The sequence below is a fragment of the Eschrichtius robustus genome, chromosome 1 (genome assembly GCF_028021215.1).
Source record: "Eschrichtius robustus isolate mEscRob2 chromosome 1, mEscRob2.pri, whole genome shotgun sequence".
Classification (NCBI taxonomy): domain Eukaryota; kingdom Metazoa; phylum Chordata; class Mammalia; order Artiodactyla; family Eschrichtiidae; genus Eschrichtius; species Eschrichtius robustus.
The window spans coordinates 131,827,058-131,851,860 of NC_090824.1; the positions used below are offsets into that span (position 1 = coordinate 131,827,058).

A 24,803-nucleotide genomic window follows, 5' to 3' on the forward strand; every position below is an offset into this window, starting at 1 on the left:
TTTATGATGTCATGGAGAATTTTAAACTAGGTTTCCATTTTCTTTTTTGAGGAAGGAATGCTTTTACACGTTGTCTAATGACCTCTCTTAGTAATTATAGTATAACTAAAGGTCAGTGAACTACAAGCTTTGGGGTGTGACTTTTCCTTTATTACAGGGCAAGATGATCCTCCAGGCTATTTTCAAAATTTTACTGAAAATGGTTCATGGTTTTACCTTTATCAGGAAGTCATTTTCTTTGCATTTTTCTCAAACTGTACTTCAACTTGGTAAGTCATTCTGTATGAATTATATATTCAGGAAAGAAGCTATGTTAAGCAAGTCAGAGAAAGTCTAACTGCCTTGCAGTTGTCTCTTTTAGTACTAGCTGATACTTTGAGGAGTGAATTATTTCACTGACCTTCAGAATGTATTGATATTTGTTATGAACTCAGGTTGTTACATAAAGTAGTCCTATAGTTGAGATGTAGGACAGTGTTGCTATGTCATTTTGGCTTGAAGGAAATTAATTTTCCTTAGTTCTAGTATCCAGCAGACTGTTAGAATACCTTCATTTTTTTTCCTTTGTGAGTAAAATTAACAGGTAACCAACAGTATAGGAATCTTCTTGCTAACTGAATGAAACACAGGAAATCACCTATTGACAGATCTTTTCTGACCACCTACTAAGAGCTTTAAATTTGAGAAATGATTACATACTTATTGAGGAAATTTCATTATCAGTATCCATTTAACTACTTAGCTTCTCTTGAGGTGTTTGCCTAATGGCTGACATGTGATTCACCTTCAGACAAACATTTAATTGCATTTTTCTAAATATGATGACCTTCATCTAAAGAGAACCTACAAGAGCAAATTCTAAAAATAGTTTGTTTTTTTTTTTAATCCATTGCTGTTTTACTCCTTTACCATGAGCAAAACCCCCAGACTATGCTAAGGCATAGTCCCTTAGTGGCTGACGGTCAAGCCTAGCTGCAGCTTTTGAATTCTTTCAGAAGGAAAATAGGGGAAAAGATATGTCTCCACAACTAATGACAGATTTTTTTTCTACTACTTCAGAACAGTAGACTCTGAGGTACGATAAATTTGTTTTATCATTCTCATAGTTGACGTAATTATTTGATCTAAATTTAATTTATTTAAAACATAGAAATTTTACTAAAATAATTTTTATATAATTCTATTATATACCTGATGCCAATATTACGTTATTACAGGCAACTTTTTCTTTTAGAGATCAAAAGTAGAAATTATTCTAAGACATAAAAATGTTTAAAATGGACCAACTTCATTTTCTTCATTGTTTTTAGGACATTCAGTTTGTTAGATGACTGTGCTGTCTGTAATGCATTGCATTCTAATACAAATGCTTTGAATTTTTCTACACTAATTTAATTAGTTAATTTCCTCTGCCTTTGTTTTATTTTTGTAATCAAAATGACTTTTTATTTCTGTTAGTTTTAGGTGTTTGCTGATCTCCTGTTAGACTACTAACTATGCAGATGGAATATGAATACTGTGATACTGTGTACTCTTGCCAAGTGGCAGTATTTATTATTGAAGACATTGGAGGTTTTTTTCTGATTTAAGGGAACTAGCATTACTGCTATTCACACAGTAAAACTGTAAGATTTGAAATTGTAAGATTATCCTATTAGGTTCTGTAGATGAATGAGCATTAGAAATCAACAACTTTCTATGCCTTGTACATGCTTATAGTATTTTGTACGGTTATAAAATCTAAAAGTGTTTTGCGTTAGCTGGATTTTAAAGTGTGTAGAATACATTTGCTTTATATCTTCTAGTTTACTCAGCTGAATATAGAATTTACTGTCAAGAGAAAATTACTGAAGTGACATGACGAAAGGTTAAAGGCTTCAGTCAGAGGTGTTGTCAGGGAGCACCTGAAAACCAGGTGACTGACTGCAGCAGGGTCAGAGCTTTTATAGGACATTTGGCAAGTTGAGTATGTAATCTTGTGGTTTACCATACGAAGCAATTTTCAACTTTAACCTCCATTAGAGGTTGTGGATTATTCTTGTTTTCATGCCTGTTGCGTGAGGACTCAATAATCATTAGAACAGTATTTTTTGAGGACTGTTTTTGCAAGCCTTGTGGTTTATTAAAGAGTCAAAGTTATAGGGCATGGGTGGTAGATAGTAAAAAGGAAAGAAAGCAGGGAATAGGTACGAGGCTGTGGGGAAACTGGGGATCCTCTATCATATTTGTTTTATTCCTTTTGTGTTATCTTTGAAGGAGAGAAAGGCAGGAAAAATCTATTGGGTAGCAGTTACTTTTTATTGTTATTACAAGCCGATTTTATTATCTTTCTTTCTATCAGTATCTGTAGTCATGTAAAACATTAATTCTGTAGGTACAATAATTTATACAAATGCTGTTATGGATTTTATTTATATCATTATGAAGGAACTTCACAGGAAGTTTTCTGGCTATTCTTATTATAATCATAAAGTTTCCTTTTCATTTATGTAAGGGTAATTTACTTGTGTGTGTATGTGTGAGTTTTTCTAAAAGGAAGGATTCTTGAACTAAAATTAAACTAAGACCCTGTGAGCAGGCTGTTTGCACACCTAGGCTCATACTGGGTTCATACATACATAGTTGAGAGGCTGATAGCTATTCATGGCAGTAAATTAACATTTTAAGGCACTGATGTGTCAAAGTCCCTTTTGGGTTTTACTAATGTGAAGGTTCTAGAAGTTGCAGACATTTTTGGTACATATTACTAAGGGGGAATTTTGAGTCTTAAAATTACTCATGATTATATGTTATATTGGGAGATTGTTTCTAGGTGTTCAGAAACACAATTATGGTAAATTGAGACCAATGTGTGTTTTATGATTTCCTTTTTGTTTTGTTCTACAAATTCAAGGTATAAGTAGATTAAATCCAAAGTACATTTAGAAATAAACTTAACGTATATAGGTAACTTCCACTGGTGCTCTTCCTTGTACTTGTAGAAAATACTTCCAAAAGGGGTTTGAAGTATTTTGCAATAAAAGTCTCAAGTACAGTGAACATAAACATTTAAAACAAAGGTAAGTGACTGTAATATTCCCTTCTTGTCTTTGTCTTGTTATGTTATGTTTTGTTTTCATTGCAGTATAGTTGATTTACAATGTTAGTTTCAGGTATACAGCAAAGTGATTTGGTTCTCATGAAAATAGAAATTCTAAAAAAAAATGTTTACATATCTGTTATGGGTTAATTTACGTCCATTCCACCTCCCAACTCCCCCACCCCAACCCAAATTCCTGTGTTGATCTCTTAACCCCCAGTACCTCAGAATGTGACCTTATTTGAAGATATGGTCTTTACAGAGGTAATCAAGTTAATAGAAAGACATTAGGGTGGACCCTAATCTAATAAGGCTGATATCCTTATAAAAAGGGGAAATTTGGAGACAGGTATACAGGAAGAGTGCCATGTGAACATAAAAATGGCTATCTACAAGTCAGAGAGAAAGGCCTAGAACAGATCCTTCCCTCACAGCCCTCAGAAAGAAGCAACCCTGCCAACACGTTGATTTCAGACTTCTAGCCTCTAGGACTATGAGATAATAAATTTCTGTTGTTTAAAAAAATAAAAATAAAAAATAAAACAAAGGTAAGTGAACAGACACTGAAAGGACTGAATAAACTGGTTAGTTACTTTCAGGAAAAAAACAAGGTTAAAATCAATCATGCCAAAACCCCAAGTATGTACTGCTAACCACAAAACTTTCAAATTTGATCTACTGGAGGAACTTTTGTTCATCCTTTATAAATTAATTCATCCTTTATAAATTAATTCAAACACTAAACAGGGAGAATTATTTTCTTTTTCTATTATCTCTACCATACCTCTTAGAGTACTATATATAATATCTGTTTTGATGTATATCCAGTTATAACTTAATCATAGTATCTGTCATATTTGGCACGTAGTAGGCATGTAATTATTATTAGTTTAATTAATGAATAAATAAGACCAAAGTTTAAAGCTGATGTTTTTCAATATTTATAGATAATTTTTAATAGCCCTTTTCAGCATGTTATCTTATTTAGTTGTCTGAGGATTCAGTTTGCAGCTAATTCAGCATGGCTGTCCCCTGGGATATAAAATGCTAAGAAGTAAATAAAACAAGGAAACTAAATTAAAATTATTTTATGGTAGAGTTGGGTTATTAGAAACAACTGTCACAAGATCTTCCAGACTGAAAGCTTTCTTCAGTGATTTAAGATTTCATTGGGTTACTTTTTGAATATTTGAGTAGATTCAAAGTTGTTCTTGGAGAAGAACTGAGACTGTGCTTCAGGTAGTTTCTAAATTATCTAATGCAAAGATAAGATAACCCTCTTGTATATAAATATAAATATATGCCGTTTTAAAGTCCTTGTCTACTAATTCCAGCATTCCAACATCTGTCATATCTGGGATTTTTATCGTGACCTGTTTTTCCTCTTTGATATATGTATTAAGTTTTCTTGCTTTCTCATGTGTCTGGCAATTTATTATTGCATTCTTGGCATTGTGGATATTATGTTGTTGAGACTCTGTGTTTTGTTGTCTTAATTTAAAGACTGTTGAGTTTTGTTCTGTAAGGTAGTTAAACTACTGGAGAATCAGGCTGATGCTGTTGAGGCTTATTTTTAGGTTTTTTTTAGGGCAGGTCTAAAGTAATCTTATTCTACAAGTAGAGAAATAAGCTTTGTATCTATATTTATTTTTTCCTGACAGTAAACACAAGGTTTCTACATCAAAGGCAGACTGATTAATACCTGCAGAATATCTTTGCACTGGTTTCCCATGTTCCATTTTTCCCCAAAGGGTTATGTGATGGGGCAGATGTCACGTACATGTACCGGGTGGGGAGTTTCTAGCACATCAGAGGAACCCAAAATTATTAGTTTTGGAGCTTATATAGGAGATGCTTGCACAGCTTCACCTCTTCCCCTCTGGAGAAGGAGAGAGAGAGACAGAGACACAGAGAGAGAGAGAGATGGGGAAGGCTTCTTGGTCAAATACCCTTTAGAATGTAACTGCTTAGTTCTGGGAGATAAAGTTCTATGTCATTCCAGAGGTCTCTACCTATGCAATCACTTTTAACCCAGGTGCCAATTTTCTTTGCTCAGAAAGCCCTGCATATGCAGAAATATGAACATCTTAACATTGCCCAATACAGAGCAGACCAACAGCTAAGGCATAGCATTTCTGGGACCTCAACTGTATTCACTGTGTGTTCTCTCTACTATGTCTGGTTGGAACTCCAATGTCTCCCAGCTCTGTGTGGCCTATAGGTACACTTTTCATCTCATGGCCCCTTAATAGTTGTATTTGGTAGGCTTCCCGGAGCCACCCTGTGTTGGTACATCTTAATATTCAGCCAAATACTTGAAAGACTTCTTTGCAGATTTCTGGAGTTTCTTCTCTACACAAGTCCTTATTCTCCACTACCCCCCACCTCAAATTCCAGCAGCCCCAGCGGACCCAAACTCTGACCTCTGTTTCATCCACCCTGTGAGACCTCTGTTCCTTTTTGACTCCCCTTCTCTGTGCTATGATCTGGAAAGTGCCTCCAGGCAGAAAGCAAGACTAAAGTGGCCTTCATGTGTTTCTCTTCTCCAGTGATCACAGCTCTATCCTGTCTGTTGTTCAGTGCTTGCGTCTAATATTTTGTCCAGTTTCGTAGTTGTTTACATTGGGAAATAGAGTCTGATACCATCATAGCCCAAACTGCAAGTTCCTTCTACTATATTTACAAATTATCATGTTGTAGACCATCTTTGCCATCTGCCTGTCTGGTATTTAAAGGATATGAATTCCCTTTAAATTAACAATACTGTATTCCTGTATCTAAGAACCAGTGACTTAATCTAATCCTGAATTGGTACATGTGCAGTTTCTGTCAAAAGCCTTCCTGATATTTAAAATAAACAATTAAGAAATGAGCTAAAAATCTATTGTAAAAATCCACTCCAATATCATGTTATTTGTCCAGAAATCTCCATGCTCTGTCTTTATTACTTTATCTCCCTATAGAAATTCCTTCAAAATTTAACATATTCTAATATTTTTTAAAGAGATTGAGGAAAGAACTAGTTAAACCAGAAAATTCTGGCAAGTGAAAGATACTACAATGGAGCACCGATTTTGTTATGGGTTAAAGTGAAAAGGGAACACTATGAATGTATGATTAAATTATTGGGATACTTTTTCATATGCCCACACATTAAATATGTCTACATATAGTCGTTCCTGAGTCCATGTCTGAGATTACAGGATCGTGTCATTCTCAAAAGAAAAATACTTTTTCCTATTTGTGATAGAAAAATACATGTTATCTAAAAGCTGTGTTAAATTATTTAGGAATACATTTATAAGAATTGTATGTTTCTATAAAACCTGCTGACTTTCGATGTTTGAAGGGTGATTGATAATCATACCCTTTCTCTTCTGCTCTAAGTTTTGAATCAATTGAAAGATACAGGAATCAGACAAATGGAGTATGAAATAGCAGAATGCAGTTTAGTTATGCACCTACAATCAGGCTTCCTAATATATCTCTCCTGGATTGGATTTTCAACTCACTGGCAGAGGAATTGGAAAACTGAGATCTCCCTCTCTGGGAGGAGTGGAGCTAAAGAGAGCACTCCCGTCCTGGAGACTGGGTGGCCTGAAAGCAAAATAAGAGAATACTATTATGGTATTCTGGTACTATTATGTATGCACTTCTCCTTTTGAGAGTTTACCTCCTAAGAATTGTGTGTGTGTGTGTGTGTGTGTGTGTGAATAGGTTATCAGGTGGGGTAAATTAGTTGCTTTCTCCATATTAGTTTTTAGTATTAAAGATGACTTTTATGAAGGGCTGAAACTTAGCTTGGTCAGGAAGGAAAATTATTGCCTGATCTTGATAGCCGCTGAACTTCCAGTCAGGCCTTGGTTAAAGAACAGGGCATTTTCCCCTTTAAAAAAAATCTTGCTTATACCCAAGTAAGGGAGTTGGGGTTCTCTATAAATAGGGAGGATATTTCTGGATTCTTGCGTTGAAGGGAGGTGAGTCAGTTAGGCTTGTTTGTCCTGGGCACCTAAAAAGATATCCCAGTGGCTTAATTATATACTCCAAGATACCTTAATGGGTAGTTCAGAACTGTTGACTAGCATCTGGGAATTGTTTTTTGACAAAACGTCCTTCTTATGGTTTAAAAAGAAGTTGACAATGTCAGTTGTAGACCCCATGTTAGAGACCATAGTTTTTAGTTTAGGAATCTCCTGGGAAGCACTGAATAATGTAAGCCAAATTAATAATATTTCTCTGCTAGTTCCTTTCATCTTGTCTTTGGGGTTTGCTTTTTTGCACTTCTGGGGTATTGGCTTGTGATTCTCCAAAATAACCCACTTGAGGGATTATGAGAGTGCTTTTCACAGCTGCTTGGGATTAGGATGTAGGACTACCTTAGAGATATCCAGAGGATGGTAGCTAATAATTGATCCTCACCCTTCACATCCTCTACCATTTCATGAAAATAGCTTCACCTCTTTCATTTAAAGAATTTAAAATTTCTTCCCAGTTGGTTTCTGAAGAACGTTGTTGATACATTTCTCTACGTAAAACACCAAATAAGGCATTGTGGGGAGTGACAGAGGATAAATATATGGCTTCTTTTTTCTATGAGTGTATAATCTAATGACAGAGAACATACAAAGACACAAACGTAAAACAAACCACCACAGCTGCCTATAGAAAAGCCAACAGCCCCAGAATCACAGTCTGTCAGCTTAGAAGCTCTGATGCAAAGAGCACTTCTTCCCTGATAACTCTGGCAAAAAGGTTTTTTTGGGGGGTTTGTTTTTTTAATGAAATATAGTGTTATTGAAGTATGTTGTGTTAGTTTCTGGTGTACAGCAAAGTAATTCCGTTATACATCTCTCTCTATATATATATTCTTTTTCATATTCTTTTCCATTGTGATTTATTATAGGATACTGAATATAGTTCCCTGTGCCATGCAGTAAGACCCTGCTGTTAATCTATTTTATATACAGTAATTTGTATCTGCTAACCCCAAACTCCTACTTTATCCCTCCTTCACTCCCTTTCCCCTTTGGTAACCATAAGTATGTTTTCTATGTCTGTGAGTCTGTTTCTGTTTTGTAAATAAGTTCATTTATATCATATTTTAGAGTCTACGTATAAGTGATATCATATGGTATTTGTCTTTCTCTGACTTACTTCACTTAGTGTGATGATCTCTGGGTCCATCCGTGTTGCTGCAAATGGCATTATTTCATTCTTTTTTATGGCTGAGTAATATTCCATCATATATATACATATATATATATATATATGTATATATATATATATATATATATATATCACATCTTCTTTATTCATTCATCATCAGTGGACATTTATGTTGCTTCCATGTCTTGGACATTGTAAATAGTGCTGCTATGAACATTGGGGTGCATGTATCTTTTTGAATTAGAGTTTTCTCCATATACATGGCAAAAAGTTTTTGAAGAGCCCTAAAGTTCAAAAATGTGGTCCTGGACCAGTAGTATCAGCATCACTGGACGCTTATGAGGAATCCAGAATCTCAAGCCCTACCCTAGACCAACTAGATCAGAATCATCATTTTTGAAAGATCCCTGGGTAATTCAAATGTGCATTATAGTCTGGGAAGCACTGTTACAGAGGATTCTGATTGTGCTTGTTTGTTATTTAGGTCAAGTGCCCAGTTGGAACTAATCACTCTGGCCACAGGCATATAGGACATACTGAATGTTCAAGGCTGGGACATATGTTCTCTATTCCCTAGCACAATATGCATAGGATCAGTTTGTGGATTGGGTTTGCTACAGAAAAGAAGTGTTCTGTTACCAGGGGAAGCAGGGAGATAAGAGATATCTGACAAACTTATTTCCTCTTTCAGATCTTAGCTTACATTAATGTTAGGGCCATCTGTTTAGTAGCCTGTTCACTTTGGGTCATTTCATCCCATTTCCTCTGTGTGTGTTTGTGTGAGTGTGTGTGTGTGTGTGTGTGTGTGTGTGTGTGCATGCGTGCGTGCGCGTGCATGCGCAGGCACACGTGCTACTCCCAATCTCCCTCACCTCACAGTACCATCTGTCTGGCTGACCTAGATATCACAGATTCTTGCTTCTTCCACAGCATGGTTCTTCTATCACCTCTCACCATCATATTTATCAAATACATATGAACACTTTAGGATAAGCACACACAGACCTGTGCCTAAGTCTGAATTCACTTCCTTGTCTTGGTAAGCATGTATCCCTCACTTACTGTCTTTCATCTTGCCACTAAGGAATTAATCCTTGGAGTCATGCCTCTTCAAGCTATGAATTGTTAAAATGCATTTATATTTACTAGAGGGAGTCATACTTTTAGCCCTCAGGAATTATAACACCTAGTGACTAACTTACAGAAAGTTTTATAACAGGGAAAGAGAAGGTTATAATCTTTTACTATTGTTATTTACAATTGACCCTTGAACAACGCAGGGGTTAATCCGCTGATAATTTATAGTCAGCTCTCCTTATCTGAGGTTCCTCTATATCCTCGGATTCAATCAACTACACAGTACTACTGTGTAGTACTGAAGTATTTACTACTGAAAAATATCTGCTTATAAGTGCACAGTTCAAACTCACATTGTTCAAGGCTCAACTATATTTTGATGTTCATATTTTCTTGGATTTGTTAAGCTGTCTCCTATTATCTTTTGATATGTCCTCATTCTTTGAGCACTTTCTTACTTTCTGGCACAACTAGATGTTCCAGGCTCATCTTTTACAGGGGTTCTGATTCCTTTTAGTGGAAAACGGTATTTAGACATCAAGATTTGAGTGCCAGGTATGTTCATGGTTACTGGGATATCATTGCTTCTAGGCCTTCTCAGTGGATAGAATTAGGAAATGTGTGTGTGTGTGTGTGTGTGTGTGTGTGTGTGTTTCTGTGAGTTATATCTATTTATCTATTTGTCTATCTGTATACATTTAAAACTATGGCTTTATACTGACACCTTCATGAATTCAATAATGAAACTTTCAATTACGATTCAATTCCACAGGGCTTATGTTAGCTTATGTTAAGTTTTTCTATACCTTGATACTTGAAGGACAGTTTGTCTAAATATAAAATTCTTGGTTCTTTCATTCTTTCCGTGAGTTTTTAAAAAAAATATATTGCTGTTGTTACTTTGCATTGTAAGTTGTGTTTAGGGCATCTGGTGCCAGTCTGATTTCAATTGTCATCTTTACGCTTAGAGGTCTTGAGGATTAAAAAAAAAATTTTTTTTTAAGTCTAACAGTTTTATTAGGATATGTTTTCAAATTGATCATCCTGGTTCAGTTTTCCCAGGTACCTGCTGGTCCTTTTCAATATGTACATCTTGGTCTTTTCTTATTTCCAGAAAGTATCCTTGGGTTATACTTTTAAGTATTAGTTCTGTTCAATTGTTTTGTTTTTATCTTCAGGACCTCCTATTACACATACTTGTTTTCTTCTTTGGGTTTCTTCTATTTCAACCACTTTACTTCTGATCCATTTTCTTTCTTTGCCTTGTTTTCATTCTCTTGGTTGTTTTTTCTGGCTTTCTTCAAGGTCCCTTAGTAAAATTTTATTTGGATCTAGTCTCCCTTGGGGACTTTGTAATTTAATCTTTGATTCTGCAATGATTTTGTCTTTTGCTTTCATTTCTTTCCTAAGTTCAATCAACTCTATTTTTATTTCTTCCTGTTATTGTCCATTTCTGCTTTTAATTTTTGAATTTTATATTCAAGGTGGTTTTTCATACCTCCAAATGCTTATTTGAGGATAATTAATTCAGTGTGGAATATCATGTTATAGTTTTCCTGTTCTTCATATTTCTTTTCGAGGTGGGAGGGAATTTTCATCAGCTTAAGTGGGCTTGATTTTGTCTTCTTAAAATACTTGGTATAGATTTAGTCTGTTATTGCCAGTTTATTTTGTGAGTTTGGGTGATTTACAAGAATCTTAGGTCAAGGGTATCTTCTGTCAGTGTAGCAAAAGTACAGTACGTGTGTGTGTGTGTGTGTGTGTGTGTGTGTGTTGGGGAGAAGGGGTTGTGTATCTTTCTAATCTTTTTTTTTTTTAATATTTATTTATTTTTTGGGGGCTGTGTCGGGTCTTAGTTGTGGCATGCAGGATCTTTCGCAGTGCATGGGCTCTGTAGTTGTGGCACACGGGCTTAGTTGCCCTGCGGCATGTGGGATCTCAGCTCCCCAACCAGGGATCGAACTGGTGTCCTCTGCATTGCAAGACGGATTCTTAACCACTGGACCACCAGGGGAGTCCCCTTCTTTCTAATCTTTATTTTTGGGGTTCTCTTTTGTCTTGCAAGCCTCTACATTTGCCCCTTTTGCCCCTTTGCCCATTTTCACCTTCACCATCCAATTTCCAAAGACCTCCTTTACCTTCCTTTCTATCGTCTCAAGATCAATGAATTTTTGAAGACTGCCACAGCGAATCATGTGCTCTTAAAAGTCCATTCCATGTAGTACATGCTCTGATCTAATGGCACTCTCCAATATTTTTGCACCTAGTGTGGACTTTCTCTTTCTGGTGGTGATTGTAAATTAGTCTTAGTCCCACTACTCGTTCCCCTTTTCTCTCTTGGACAGAGTGTTTTTCCAAAGTGTCCTTCTATATTACCTACTTATAGGTAATTTGATACTTGCGCACTCTCTGTCTTTTTGTTATGTTATGGGCATTGGTTTTATGTGATTTGTCTGTTGTTCTTGTAGTTCTCATATTGTTTTTTGGAAGATGGACTGGGGCATTCAGTTTATGCCCCTGCATTTACCTCACATATATGTGTATACATGCATGTATGCGTGTATATACTTATCTCTCCTATCAGAATGTAATTTCCTTAAGAGTAGAAATTCAATTTTACTCATCCTTCTGTCCTTAACAATAATCCCAGTGCCTATCATACACAATGCCCTTTAAACCTTTCTTTTCCATATTAACAATTAAAACAAAATTGTAGTACAACATGTTACTCTGTTAATAAATTATCTCTCCCTTTCCCAAAGGCTGCAGGTAGCTAAAGGCTTGTAATATGAAGTGAAAACTCTTCTAACTATGCAACTATGCCCATGTGGGCTAGATAACCGGCACTGGGAGTTATTATTTGAGAACCTGAATATACAGAAATTGCCATGTTCCTCATAAGTGAAGGAATATGATTTATATAGCACTATAAGATGATGCTCTTCAGTTTAGAGGAGAGCCCCATGGTTCCTGAATGAATACATTATTGTTATTATTCTTGTGACTTGACTGTAAAATGAAATGCGAGATTTCAGGAATCTTTTGTTCAAATGAAGAGATAAGTAGCAGTGTTACATTATGCTACTGTAGTTTAAATTGGTTGGGAAGGTCAAAAGTGCTACAATGAATATTTAATGTTCTGATGAAATCTTAAGGGAAATGATGCTGTATTCACCAATACCAGTTTCACACTGAACTCTTCCTTACCGTCATTCTGTCTGGATCATGTAGCAAATGAAATTTAATGTAACTGCCATTTGAATAAGAGACAGATACTTTTGGCAGTTCAGGATTCAGAAAGAGAAATAAGTGATGGATAGGGATATAGGGATCAAACCTAAGCATATGCATAAAGACTTATATACGAGTGCTATGGGCTGAAGCGTGTTCTATTCCCCCCCCCCACCCCAATTCATATGTTGAAGTCCTAATCCCTGGTACCTCAGAATATGACCTTATTTGGAGACAGGGCATTTAAGGAAGTAATTAAGGTAAAATGAGGTCATATGGGTGGGTCCTAATTCTGATAAGAACAGGACACCTCTACACACACACACACAAGAAAGCCCATGTGTGTGAAGACGGGGATAAGATATGGCCATCTACAAGCCAAAGAGAGAGGCCTCAGAAAAAATAAACCCTGCTGACACCTTGATCTTGGACTTCTATCCTCCAGAACTATGAGAAAATGAATTTCTATTGTTTAAGCTACCCAGTTTGTGGTACTTTGTTGATAACCCTACCAAACTAGTGCTACAAGGATACTCATTACAGAATTTTTTAATAGCAGTTCAAAATGGAAACAACATAGGTGTCCAAGAGTGGAGGCACAGATCTATTCTTTTCCGAGGTTACCTATCCTACCCCCTCTGGCAGTCTCTTTGATGGCAGCAAAAGACAGTAAGAATAGTCAAGGATGCAGGCTGCCACCATCATAAGTAACCCAAGCCAACTCATGAGAATTACCAGTAGAATGAGCACCACTATCTTTCAGTCTATGGTTTCCTCTATGCAGTGGATAGTGTAGCAAGGCCCCATGGATTAAAACATTAGTTTTATGTACGCTGATCATGAACATGCCAGAGAGAAAAAGAAGACAGGTACTATGCCTGGAAATTCTAAGCACACAGGCTCAGTATATCACTTTTTACCAAAATGATTTCATTATTTGTTTCCTATACAAATTTCCACCAGAACCTCCACTGAATTAAGATTTAAACTGCTCAGTTTATTCTTGTTTATTATCCCTAATCTCAAATTACTATGCCAAGACCAAAACATATTTGCTTATATCTGATTAAATATTTCTGTTTTTTGCCAACTAAACCTTACAGTATAGTCCCCAAAATTCATTACCACAAACAAAAATCTTTCAAGGTTTATTTCTCATATATATTATTTCTTGTAATTTCTCTCCATTTTAATATAGCAGATTTGTTCCATAGATGACTAGAATCCAGCAGGTTAAAAAAATTAGGATATTCTAAAAACATTGAAATACTATGCATTCATTAAAATAATAATTTTAAAATAATGGCATGCAGAAGTGTTAGTAGACTATTAAGGAAGCAGTATACAAAGCTATTTCATATAAAATGCTCTACATTTTGTATATATATAGATATCTATCTATCTATCTGTCTATATATATATATATATCTTTAGGAAGAAAGATTTCACATGGTTTTGGTTTTTTTCCAAATTTTGTTTTTATACTTTTCCAAATTTCCTCACAGATTATGTATTACTTTTATAATCAGAAAAAAAGGAAGGCAGAAAGGAACAGATATGGAGAAGACTGCTGATTTAATCTCATTCCACACTTAAGATTTTTTGTTGTATAATTATGGAGTGAGGTGAGGTTTTCAAAACAAATTTTTTTTAATGCATGGACACTGATTCGGTCAGAATAGGTGCTAAACTGGATCTCGAGGCCCCTGCTGTGTCAAAGGTTAATCTTTTTGCCGCCGAAATAATAGGAGGTACAGGGCACCTCAGGGCTGAGAGTGGAGCAGTGAGGAGGGGCATTTAGGTATTTTGAGAGTAGTGGTCTTTATCACCTGGCATGGAAGTATTTCAGAATTTTAACTAAGTCAGTTAGTTGTACGAAGTGTATATCAGCCCTGCATGTACATCTCATCCTCTTTAATGGCTACATTTAATTTCATTGAATGGATTAATCTTAATTTATTTGATGAGTCCCTTATTGATGGTCATTTAGATAGTTTGCCATTTTTTGACATATTATATTTGTGAACATGGGCCAGTATATCACAGTGTGACTTTGGAGAAGTCATCTTTCTCCTCAGAATTGTGAATTCTTTCTTAATATTAGCAAGGAATTGTGAAGTTCACATTAGAAATCTGTAGTTTTAAGGGGATATTGAAGTTTACCTCAATGGTCTCAAACCTTGACTTTGCATTAGAATCACCTATAGAACTATTAGGAATTATTCACCTATGACCCTACACCTAGAGATTCTGATTTAGATCTGGATGGGTTCTAAGTATTTGTATTTTTCAATAAGCTCCACAAATGATTCTGTTGCCCAGCCAGTATTAGCAGCTACTGAAATGTAGAAGAATTAATATTTTAAAAGAGGACAAGATTGTACGATTTGCCAATGTCTAACATATTATAAGAAGCATTGGCGAAGATGTGGAGCTACTGAAGCTCTCATACCTGCTAGTGGGAGTGTAAATAGGTAAAATCATTTTGTGAAACTCTGGCAGTATCTATTAAGTTGAACTTAATAGCATACTTTATACTCAGCAGTTCTACTCCTAGGTTTATACTCCACAGAAAAGCTTAATATTCTTAGTTTCTCTATTTATAATAACACCAGCCTGCAAACAAGTGTCCATTAATAGTAGAATAGAGGAAGTAAATTGAGTGCTATTTTTATATAATGGAATACTACCCAGCAATGTGAAATCATCAAACTACAACTACATACAATATGGATGAATCTCAAAAAAACAAAACGTGTAGCAAGAGAAGCCAGATTCAAACAAATGCATATATACAATTTTATCTAAAACAGGCAAATCTGTATCTATAGTGTTAGAATTGGGAGAGTGGTTACCTTTGGGAGGTGTAATGGCTGTAAGGGGACACAAAGGGAGGCATCAGGGTGTGGGTAATATTTTGATCTGGGTACTAGTTACATGGATATGTTCAGTTTGTGCAGAATCATCAAGTTGTGTACTTGTGATCTGTAGTCTTTCTATGTATTACACGTTGATAAAAAGTTCAAAAATATTGTAAAACCATCATTAGGAGGAAGTTCCTCCAAATAACAAAATTTTTTCATGATAGAATAATAGCTGTCCTTCCATTAACTGTAAAAGAGGAATTTGGTCTGCAGTGGTGTGCTGAGGCCAGCTTGTACTGGCTCACTAGACCAATTTAGGTGCATCTCCTCACCTCAGCAACGTCATCTTCATAGCTTAAAATTGGCCATGTTGGAAATATTTACACCATGGAATTGGCAAATGCTACATCAGGTGGTTGTTTTCTCAGAGAGCTGCTTACCTACTCAGTACTGAGTTTACATCTCTTTGTATGTGGGGATATTATTTAGCCTGCTTTGTAGCTCATGGAATTAGTAAACAATATAAAGGTCTAAAGTGGCTAAAATGATCATGCCTTGTAGAATTATCATTATCATATTTGAGACTGCAAAGAATCCTTTTTTTCTTCTGTAATTCACATATCAATCCAGTAAGAGGAAATATGTCATTAAGAACTTCCTTTGTCATTTTAAATTTGGTTTCAGTGTCACAAATTAGCATTACAAGAACATTATCAGGTCCTGAAATCTACCCTCAGTAATCAGAGTCATTGTGAATCACCTGAGACTGAAGCTATGTTGTTGTTTTTTTCCATTTTACTGCTAGAAAATGATCACTGTAGCCTGGAGAAAGCTAATAGAATTGTCATCTGCAATTGAGACACTCAACTCTGTGCTGATGTCTTCTGTCAACCAGATGCATACAGACATAATAGATATTCTCTTTATTGAATCGTTGTCATGGCATTGTTGTAACAAAAGATATGTAAAGAGACAGTTTAACATTTTTCTCTATTACTTCTGTTCAACTCTTTAGGTCTCTATCTTCTCCTTTTCACTTTCTTTTTGATTCTATCTATATCCACAGTCTTCTCTTTATTTCTCTCTGTTGTCACTTTAGCTTCTCAGATATTAAAATCTTTTAAATATTGTGATGAATGGGTTAAACTACTAAGTTTCCCCAAGGGAAATTTGGCGTTCTTTTTCGTGCAGTGTGAAATTTTTTTTCCAGCATATTTTTGCTTTGTGACAAAAACATAATGACTTATTATTAGAAGGTATCTTGAGATTCTTTAGAACCATTCATTTCTAAGAACCCCCTACTACCATCATGTACTAAAAAGAATTCTAGTGACTAACATTAATTAACATGTATCAAACATAGATGGTTACTTGTTATGGAGCTCCAAAAGAAACAGGAAAGTGAAAGAAAATGTATACGGAGGAAAAAAATATATATGTATATACGTATACATATATATTGGGTTGGGCAAAAAGTTCGTTTGGCCAACCCAATACATACATATATATATATTTATATGAAAAAATGCATGTTAGTTTTGCTGACTATAATGCTAAAACTGATTATGGGGTTCAACGGTTGTTAGCCTATTCCATTTTTAATAAAGTTCCCCATCATCTTTTCACCTAAGTATTTTAGTAGTTACTGATGATCGTTGTCTGAATCCATTACTTCTTTGGGGGTTACAAATGGTGATATTCTATCATTCTTCATTTTTTAAGCTATGTTTCTTCTGTAAAGAAAACTTTTACTAGCTTTTTGGTTTGTTCAAGGAAAATAGAGTAAGTGCTGATTCCCTTTATCTCCATCCACTGCCTTTGACTTTTTTACTTTAATTAAAAAAAATTTTTTGATCTCTAGAAGTTCTGTGCCTTTTCAGCTCTTCTTGGAGTTTACTCACATTTTTAAACCTGTTTTTATTTCTTGGAATATATTATAATTTTTATATTCTGTTTGATGATCCCATTATATGAAGAAGTCATAGCCAGTTTGACAGTGTCACCTGTTGTTTCTGCTGGCTGTTAGAGTGTTTTATTTCCTTTTGAACCGTGAACTGTTTATTTATCTTGGTACCTATCTTTGGGAATTCTTGGGGTCTTGTATAAAGGTAGGTTTCTCCATGGAGGAGTTTCATTTGTTTCTGTCAGATGCCTATGGACCTAAGAAGCCTTCGACCTCTTCAAAATACCAATTCTCCTCTTGAAACATTTTAGACCACCCATTTAGTGTGGATTCAGGTTGCAAATTGTGGTCTGTGGTTACAAGTAACCAGGGAAGAATTTTCCTCCAGTTCTTAGCCCCAGGTTTTGAGACAGGCAATATTCCTGGGGTAGTAGGTAGAAAAGTTTATAACTCACCCTATATTGAGACCCTAGCCCTTGGGGTCGCAGGGTTATGGACAGGTCTCCAGTAGACTCTCCAACTTGGGTGGCCCCTGGGATTTGTCTTCTGTCCTCCAGCTTTGAAGGTCATGTAAACCAGAGCTCAGGTTCATTGGGTTCAATAAGTACCCTCACAACAAAAAGGTCAGTTTCAACATTCTGCTTACCTCTCTGGCTTCCTACCTTTACTTTTTTTTTTGGCTTGCGTATTTCTTTTTTTTTTTTTTTTTAACAGGTTATGGATGCATTTGAGAAGATTTTTAAAATATATTTTATGCAGCATTTTTAGTTGTTTTTAGCAAGAGCCTCAGCCCACAAACTTAGTTCATCATTTTATCAGAAATACAAACACTGTCATTATATGCTCTTTTCTTTAACTGTGCTTCATTCTTTAAGACTTAGATATTATCTTATTGATCTTTCTAGTTATTTTATGTTTATTAATTGTGTATATTTCAGTCCTTGTGAGCACACTTGATTTATTCTACTGTTCCATTTCATTTTAGCCTGCTAGACACAGAGTAACTATTCAGTAAAATTCTCACTTATCAGTATAAAATAAGTGAGCTTTTCATTAAGATTATTCCAGAGTACTTGATACTTCATTGGTATGAAAGAGTAAAACCCCTTTTACTAGAGTACCTATCTTACTTTTGGGGAGAACTTCCTAATTGGAGAAATTTGACTGGTATTTGGGAATTCTTAGTTAAATATCTATGTGGTATACATGCATATATGGGAATTTTATATTTTCTCAGTATTTTATTAAGTAAGCATAAAATGGACTGAAATAGTTCATTTTCCTTTTGAGATGAAAGTTTTGATCAGTAGGGACAAATTGTTCCTCTGTAGGTTCTTTAGCAGATAGGAAGCAGATGTGGCATTGGGAGGAGACTGCTAGGGGAAGAACAAATGTATGAGTAATCTGGAAAATGATTAAAGTCAAATTATGAGTTAAATGTCAGCCTTTGGACCAAAACTTTTCCATTCTTGGTACTTTGAAGAGACAAGCAACTGAGTGTTCTTAATAAAGGAGAGACTGTTCTTAAAAGCCAGTACTATTCCACTATACTTAGTGTTGTATTCACAAGTGTTTTTGTTTTTTAACAATCTGATTTAGACTTTCTTTGGTTAGGTGGGATATAACCCTTCATTAGCCTGTATTTGTACCTAAGGAGTCTGGTTTTATTTGATTAGAGAATGTCTTTAAAATCATATGCACTTTGTCAGTGTATTTCTAGGAATGTCTGGCATGTTTACTGGTCAAATGCCTTGCAGATGGAAATGAAATTTTGTGAGGAAACTTCTGGATCAAATACGAATCTATTTTTACTTTAATAAAACTATTCAAAGCGTAAAGACTTCAGTCTGGGTGTAAAATGCTAGCTGCTGATCTGGGAAGGGTTGCCAGGAAGGTACCTGCTAAGGATTGAAATGATTTCCCCATTCCTGGTGCCTCTTTTTTGGTTGTGCTTTAATTACAGGCATAAACCAGATGGGCATCAACAGGTCTTCTAGATCTCTGAAGTGCTTCATGATGACTACATTCACTAGGCATAATGTTTTCTCCTATATTCACTAATGTGCTTTATAGTATTTGAATTCAGTGAAGATACTGTTTAGTTTTGTGTTTAACAACACCCATTTAGAAATTATTAGACTAATTCCATTCTCCAGGGGAATACTTGAGAGGTAGAGCTGGGAACAGTTATAATCATTTCAGTTTAAAATTATACCTGCAATAAGAAATAAATCATAGACTCTCTGTAGTCCAGCTTGTAAATAAATAGTAAATAACAATAAAATTAGAATATATCTACAATGAATGAAGTTTTCCAGCTTCTCTGTGCTTCTGGACATATTTTCCACTTTTCAGTGCATCTACCTAATTAGTGACAAATATCAGGTCATAGTGGTCTTATCCGGTCATAGCTTACAGTTTAATTCTGTTCAGATATGCTGGGCCATTGAAGAAAAATGCTCTTCAACATAGAAGAGCTATGTTGCCTCTGCTTCTCACATTAGTTAATATCTTAATGTTGAAATTAGTTATCCCATCCTGTGGTAGTTGGAGGAAAACGTAATGAAAGCCTTTTGGAAACATGTGCTAATAGCCCCTGGCCACCAGTGTAGCATAGTGTTCCTCATAAAGGAGAGCTGATAGATGAAAAGGTGATCTGTCAAACATGTATTTTTTAATACTTTAAGTTTCTTTGTAAATCAATTTATTGAGATGTAATTTACATGTAATAAAATGCACCCATTTTAAGTGTAAAGCTCAGTGAATCTTGACAAACTACACACTCTTGTAATCACCGCCTCAATCATTAACCAGAGGGAGAAACCTGAATGTTTTTCCAGATTCCTCTCTTCCTCACACCCAAATAATTACTAATTTCTGTTCATACTACACTCTGAATTTCTGTAGAACCTATTCCCTCCTCTACTCTCATAGCTACTACCTTAGATATGCTTGACCCCTACTTTTTTCACCTCTGTTACTTACTGCAATCTACTTTATAACTGGTTTTTTACTCTTTAACTCTTTTTTTTCTTTTATACCTTCCATAATGTTACTAAGTTATGATTATTCTAATCACATTAGCCCCCTACCTTGCTTAAAATCCCTTGATGACCCTTCACAGTTCCCATTCTCAGTCATCAATTTCTAAGTAAGAGATTGGCTCATAGTGGCAACTGCCTTGATGACTTAATCAGTTATGAAATATGCATGGAGAAGCAGATTTGTGAAGGGAAGGTGATGAGTTAGTTCACTTAACAATGTGAAAGGAGTAAAAGTTTGCCTTGTGTTTCAGTTTTAAAGTTATCAGAAGCATTTTATTTGATTCTAGCTTTACATAAAAAACTATGAGCGAAGGAGAGAAGCATCTTTCAAACGTTCATCTAAAACACCGTAAACTGTTTTGAGATATTTTATATTGATGAAAAACAGAATTTTATCAATGCTAGGTAGGAAAAATTGCAATATTTGTTCTCGTTTATTTATACTCAAAGCAATTATTAAGTCTAAATTCATGAACACTCATTTTATTTGCATATACTAGCCTTTTAAAAAGTGTCTTCCCTAATTCTCAACCACGTCTCAAAACCCATAATGTGTATATGAGTTATGAGATTTACCTTTTAGATTGGTAAAGATAAGCTCTGAGGTAAAATAATTGATAGCAGAGTATCTCTACCTTGAATGGGAGGAAAACATAGAAGAAATATTTAAATATGACAATAAAAAGCATAATGAACTTTATTTTTGCTACAGATATCATCTCAACCTTAATTGTCAAGCATATAGGTTATTTTCTATACCATAAATATTCTATATCCTCTAGTTTTTCTTAACACAGAAAGATATTTAGTATAGTTCCTAAATATAAGTAAAGTAGTCCTAAAGTACTTTTAGGCCTGTTTACATTAGTTACTTGAATAGTCATTAAAGAGAGTGATTCTAATTTAAATGAGTTTTATCAGTCTGCTCTGGGGTATTATTTAGAAAAGTGATTATTTCCTTCTTTAAAAAATGAAAGTCCTCAAAAATTAAAAATAAAACTACCATGTGATCCAGCAGTTCTTCTTCTGGGTATTTATCTGGAGAAAATGAAAACAGTAACTGAAAAAGATATAGGCACCCCCATGTTCATTGCAGCATTATTTATAGTAGCCAAGATATGGAAACAACCTAAGTGTCCATTGATGGATAAATGGATAAAGAGAATGTGATACACACACACACACACACACACACACACACACACACACACACGCACAATGGAGTATTATTCAGCCATAAGAAAGAATGAGATCTTGCCATTTGCAACTGCATAGATGGACCTTGAGGGCATTATGCTAAGTGAAATAAGTCAGAGAAAGACAAACACCGTATGATCTCACTTATATGTGAAATCTAAAATAAATAAATAAAATGAAATACCAAGCTCATATATATATAAAACAGATTGGGTAAGGGGTGGGTTAAATGGGTGAAGGGTGTCAAAAGGTACAAACTTCCACTTATAGAATAAATAAGTCATGGGGATGTAATGTACAGCGTGTCAACTATAGTTAATACCTTATTTCATATTTGAAGATTGCTAAGAGAATAGATCTTAAAAGTTCTTATCACAAGAAAAAATATTCTGTAACTATGTATGGTAATGGATGTTAACTAGACTTAATCATGGTGAACATTTTGCAGTATATACCAATATTGAATCATGTGTATACCTGAAATTAATACAGTGTTGTATGTCACCTGTACCTCAATAAAAATATGAAAGTCCCGATCAAAATCCCAGCAAGCAGATATTGACAAATGGATTCTAAAGTTTATATGGAAAAGCTAAGACCTAGAATAGCAACATGACACTGAAGGAGAACAAAGTTGGAGGACTGACACTTACCTATTTCAAGACTTACTATAAAGGTACAGTAATCAAGACAGCACGGTACTGGTGAAAGAATGGACACGTATATCAATGGAGAAGAATAGAGGGTCCCAAAATAGACCCACACAAATATAGTCAAGCGATCTTTGACAAAGGAGCAAAGGCAATTCAATAGAGAAAGAATAGTCTTTTCAATAAATGGCACTGTAACAATTGGATATTCATATAAAATTGAATCTAGACATAGACCTTATACCTGTTGCAAAATTAACTCAAAGTGGATCATACCTAAATATAAGACATGAAACTATAGAACTTCTAGAAGAAAACTTAAGAGAAAATCTAGGCACTGTTGGGTTTGGCAAGTTTTTAGATACAACACCAAAAGCATGATCCATGAAAGAGAAAATTGATAAGTTGGACATAGTTAAAATAAAAAACTGCTGCCCTGTGAAGGACGCAATTAAGAAAATGAAAAGGCAAGTCAGACTGGGAGAAATATTTGCAAAACATATATCTGATAAAAGACATATTCGTGATATGACAAAAAAACTCTTAAAACTCAACAATAAGGAAACAAAGAACCCAATTAAAAATGGGCCCAAGAGCTGAAAATGCAGAGAAGATATACCGGTAGCAAATATGCATATGAAAAAATGCTCAACATCTTTGTCATTTGGGAGTTGCCTATTAAAACAATGAGACCACTACAGACCTATTGGAATGACTAAAATTTTTTAAAAACCTGACAGATATGAAATGCTGATAAGAATGTAGAGCCAGTAGGAATGCAAGATGGTACAGCCACTTTGGAAGACAGTTTGGTGGTTTCTTAGAAAGCTAAACATAGTCTTACTGTACAATCCAGCAATTGCACTATTGAGTGCAATTCAATACCGAATTGATATGAAAATTTATGTTCACACAAAAACCTGCAGATGAATATTTAAGCCGCTTTATTCATAATCACTGAAAACCAGAAGCAACCAAGATGTCTTCAATAGGTGAATGGACAAACTGTGGTACATATAGACAATGGAATATTATTACTCAGTGATTTTTTAAAAAATGGAAGCTATGAAGCCACGGAAAGATACAGATGAACCTTAATTGCATACTGCTAAGTGAAAGAAGCCAGTCTGAAAAGGCTACAAACTATAATATATGATTCCAACTATATGAAATTCTGGAAAAAACAAAACTATATAGACAGTAAAAAGATCAGTGGCTGCCAGAGATTCAGGGAGAGAGGAGGATGGTTAAATAAGGGATTTTTTAGGGCAATGAAACTATTTTGTATGATACTTTCTTGGTGGATACATGACATTATGCATTTGTCAAAACCCATAGTACTTTACAGCACAAAGAGTGAACTTTAATGTATGCATATTAAAAAAATAATTTAGGAGGTTGGAGGATCCCAGGAAGAAATGAATATAGACTATGACAGGAGATTGTAATTGTATGGAACAACCTTCTTGAAGGTATGAGCAAGGAAGAGTGGGAGGGGAAGGTGCTGACCTAAGTAACTTTGGAAATGAGTCTGTAAGACTAGGTGCAAAAGGAATTACACATTATCATTATGCTTTTGTTAATAAAGTTATTTCCCATGGGGGTACAAATTGAAAATTCTGATACCACTATACATATATTCTGGAATTAATAATTAACTAAATGGATGAGAGACGGTGGGAGCCAGATTTCTCCTTGTTGGAGTAGGAATTTACAGATAAGTAAGGGAAAGAGGCTAGAATGATCCCTTTGGTAATAGATTAGAGTTGGAGACATCAGTTTGAACTCATGGTTAGCTTAACGTAGACACAGATGGTTTCATAGAGAAATATCGATATACGTATACGCACAGGTTGGTATACACACATATATTTCCTTGCTCTGTCATCAGAGGGCCTAAAAGAAATGACACCTAGTAGTAAATAGTACACCTAGCCACTAGATCTTTGTTTCTAATGCCATTCCCCAATAAAGGGAATCATGGCTTCTTGAAGAAATGGCTGATTCTAGGACTGGGGTAGGAAATGAGTCTAGAGAATGAGAAATGAGTCTAGAGAATCTTATAATGCTAGAAAGTAAGGAAGTGCTTACAAAAACAAAAAGTCCATGTTAATAGGGGTATGTCAAATGGACATAGGAGCCAACTGAAAGAGGTCCAATGGCCAAAGCTGGAACAATTTGAACAATAAAATAAGTAAACTAGTACTGGATTATAACCCAAAGAATGAAATGAAATGTCCATGAATCAAAACTGATATAAATAAATACACAGGGAAAAGACAAACTCCCTGGGAAGAAGAATTCCAAATAAATTATGTAGATACTGTGCCCTCAATGAGAGGAAACTGAACTTCCACTCCTTAAGTATGGGCTGCGCATAATGACCACTTTCCAAAGAATTCAGTATGGAAAGAAGGGGAGGGAAGAGTAACTTTACATTGGAGAAACCTGACAAACACTGTTTCAGTTAGGTGATCAAGGTCAACTTCAACAGTGATAAGTCATATTAATTAATAGTATGTACCGTAACCCTAATCTCATCATGAAAAAAAATATCAGACAAATTGCAATAGAGGGGCAGCCTACAGAATA

General features: G+C 35.1%; 1 protein-coding gene across 3 annotated transcripts in view; it reads left to right on the forward strand.

Moving 5' to 3' along the window:
- LRRC49 (leucine rich repeat containing 49) overlaps positions 1–24,803 on the forward strand; it is a 128,623-nt gene that overhangs the window by 49,518 nt on the left and 54,302 nt on the right. The gene's annotated exons all lie outside the window — the stretch shown is intronic.